The following is a 3,258-nucleotide window of genomic DNA, read 5'->3' on the forward strand; positions in this document are numbered from 1 at the left end:
AAGTTGGCCTGTCTTGTTTGTTTGTTTTCATAGTCTGTGGGTGGCAAAAATTATCCGTTCTAAACGTTAACGTGTTGGCATTTCTGACTTAACTGCATTCCAGTTGAAACCAGTAGAGCAGCTTTAAACTAGTCTTCCAGTCTCCAAACCTTCCGGTGAGTTAATAGCCCCCTCAATCGCCATTAGCAGTAATGTGGGCGCATTAAACAATGCTGCTCTACAATCGGCATCAATTTCGAAGTTCTCGGTCGCCAATCGCCGCATAAATCGGGCTGAAAATTTAGGTTGGCGTCAATGAATACTAAGTGGTAATGGCAGTCTATACTGGAAACATTCGAGGGGAAACTTTTGAAGCTGGTACTAGGTGCCACGTATGGTGCTATGTTAGGTGTGTACGGTGGCTATACTAGGGAGTAGTGGCGGCCTTGGTGGTGAACATCACTCAGTAGAAGCATGCCGGGGTTAATAGAGTTGGCTTCTTTAGTATGGATTCTTGGGCAAGTTGCTGTGGCGATCTTGACAAATTCATAGCGCAAAAAGAACGAGGACAGAGAGAGAACACACAACACAACGCTAACTTGTGTGTTTTCTCTCCGTCCTCGTTTTTTTTGCGCTATGAATTCGTCAAGAGTTGGCTTCTGCATTTTGGAAGCCGCCGTTTTTGTGCTTGGCGATGCCCATGAAAGTTTACCAATATAAAAAGCGCTCTCAGTAAAGGCCGTAATGAGCCTCCTAAAAGGGAGATGAAGACATCGACGTCAACCATATGCAATTCGTTTTAAGCGCCGCATGATCGGATTGATCCTAAAATAACAGAGCGTTCCCCCGCCACTCACAAAACACAAAACATGCAAGCAGCAAGGAGATCAGAAAAAAAATGCATTCTACTCCCAGGGTTGTGTCTTCTGCGTGGATGTTATTAGGTCGAGCTCAGCGATAGTTGTGTATTGCACTAAAGCAGTTTTCGAGTTTCGAGAATCTCCAACAGTGCAGTGTCGAAATCATATCTGCGCCAAGAAGTCTAGAAAAAAAATTCGCATGAAGATAAAGCGGAAACAGTGTTCTTGGGGGCACCCCTGAATTACACGTCGATATAAAAAGCCAACGCAAAATGCGTTTTTTAGCGGGTACTTCATATGAAAGAACTCTTACATTGCAACCGCCGAAAACCAGAGACCCCTTAACACAACTCTGTGCCTAAGCAGTGATTACACCATCTAGTCTGCTAAGCAAAGATATTATACAAAATTTTTCGTCTCTCTGGGATGGTACTTGTGGAATACCTAGTCAGACGCGGCAAAATATCGATGTAAAGGTCTCGCCCATTCTTCGGCGCAACCTTTGCACTGCGAACGGCGCAATGTGCACTGCGAACGGCGTTTGGCCACGTTCGTAGTGAACATTCAAATACCGTGTTAGGGTCTCATCAGCGTTCTCATTCCCGTTTCGCAGCACTTTGTTCGGAATGGCTGCATCAAGGGCTAGCTTTAAAACGTACCAGCTTGAGCACTGCCAGTATACGCGAATTTCCCGCGAAGTTGAAGGGGATGAAGCACAACCCTTGTGGTTCGCCATAAAAAAACACGTCTGGACATTGGACGCAGCTTTTTCGGTGTTTCTGTATAGATGATACCTCTTGCTTCCTGCTACCTGAGGGGGGGGGGGTTCTATGGATTTGTTTTTGTCTGAAGTATGGCAGCAGCACTTCTGCCGAGTGATTCTTTATGCATTTGTCACTTCTTTTTCCAGCAATTAGGCCTTTGCCGGAGCATCCAATTCCGTGAAGCAGAACACACATGTTGCGCCTTAAGTGGTTCTGCTGCCTTCCGGGTAAAGGAGGCAGTGCAATATATTCAGTTTCCTCAATAACAATATTTTAGTCGTTGTTATCGCATGCACCCACCTAGTTTTGCCTCATGCCTTGTTTCTGGTAGCTTTGAATGTCCCGATTAAAGCTACTATGCACCGCAAGAAACTACGAATTTTTGTTTTTGAAGTACGTAAAGCATGAAGCTAAGCAAAGCCTGAAAACAAGGATGCTTAGCCTCCCACGTGATTAGTATTTGGCATCACCAATGGGAATATCCGCTTCTTCTTGGTCTTGTTTGGTCGTTTTCTCAGTATCATTTCACAATTTCTCTGCTCAGCTTGAATGTCGTCTATGTCACCTGTACGGGGGACATCATGTTTATCAGAGACGCGCTAGGCGGTTCTGTTCGTGCGAAAGCTATTTGTTACTTCGGGCCTAAGTTCTTTTTTGTGTTTATTTTGCGATCCTACACTTCACTGTGATTGCGATGACTAATCATGACTACCCGAGTTTCCCTGCGTGTTTAGACACTTAACGTCTTGGCGTTTCCTTTTCGTGAAGTAAGATCCGGAAGCTTATTCATTGGAACCGTATTTTGTACTTGGTTGCCCTGCACCGAGTCTGAAAACCTGGGAGATGCCCTCCTGCTGGGCAGTAAACCAGGGGTTCCTGCGCTTGATCGTATCTTGCTTGTCTCGCCACTCTGAGTTGTGTTCGTTGAAATCTCACACTAAAACTATCGTGCTCCGTTGGACTAAGTAGGGCACTCGGCAAAAAGGCCGCATTAATTTCTAGTTGCTGTAGTGGGGAAAAAAATGCACAAGAATTCCACCAATTAGGGCCCGTTGTGATGTGGGTAAAACTCGAAGGATCCGCGACACAGGGCAGCCGTGGCAAAGGCGCCGGAAAGAGCGGCAGGTTAAAGGCAAGGACCACGGGCGCTAATCCTCAGGCGTGGTTTATTCCTAAGACCACCCTAGCGCTCCCGTCTTCTGCATCATCCACGGGTCCCGCGTTGCTTGAGCGGCCAGAGTCGTTCGACTCTGGAGCTACGGCCGAACAATGTTGATCGAGGCTAGCTGAGACGAACCCTGTTCTTTTACTCCTGTTCCGCTCTTCGTCGATTCACCGATTCCCACGGGGTCCACTTCCCGCGTCAGTTTTCATCTCTGTCAATTACGTCATGTCACTGGCTCCGCCGTCCCCTTGGATGGCAAAAGCGTAGCTGAATAACAGCGCATAAAGGGGCCAGAAGATTGAAAGTACAGAGTGCTCTGTCCTGTCGATCCTCTGTTCCGTTGAGGCGCTTTTCAAATGCTGAGTCCATTGGACGGCCAGGTTTCCGCATGACCCTTGAGGTGATGAGCACCTGGCTGCTGAACGAGGCTGACGGCACCTCCTCGGCGGCCGGTCACGTGGTTCAGCGGTTCCCCCTCTCACCAACTTAG

The sequence above is a fragment of the Haemaphysalis longicornis genome, unplaced genomic scaffold, assembly GCF_048455015.1.
Source record: "Haemaphysalis longicornis isolate Haplotype H1 unplaced genomic scaffold, Haemaphysalis longicornis Haplotype H1 scaffold_2, whole genome shotgun sequence".
Classification (NCBI taxonomy): Eukaryota; Metazoa; Arthropoda; class Arachnida; order Ixodida; family Ixodidae; genus Haemaphysalis; species Haemaphysalis longicornis.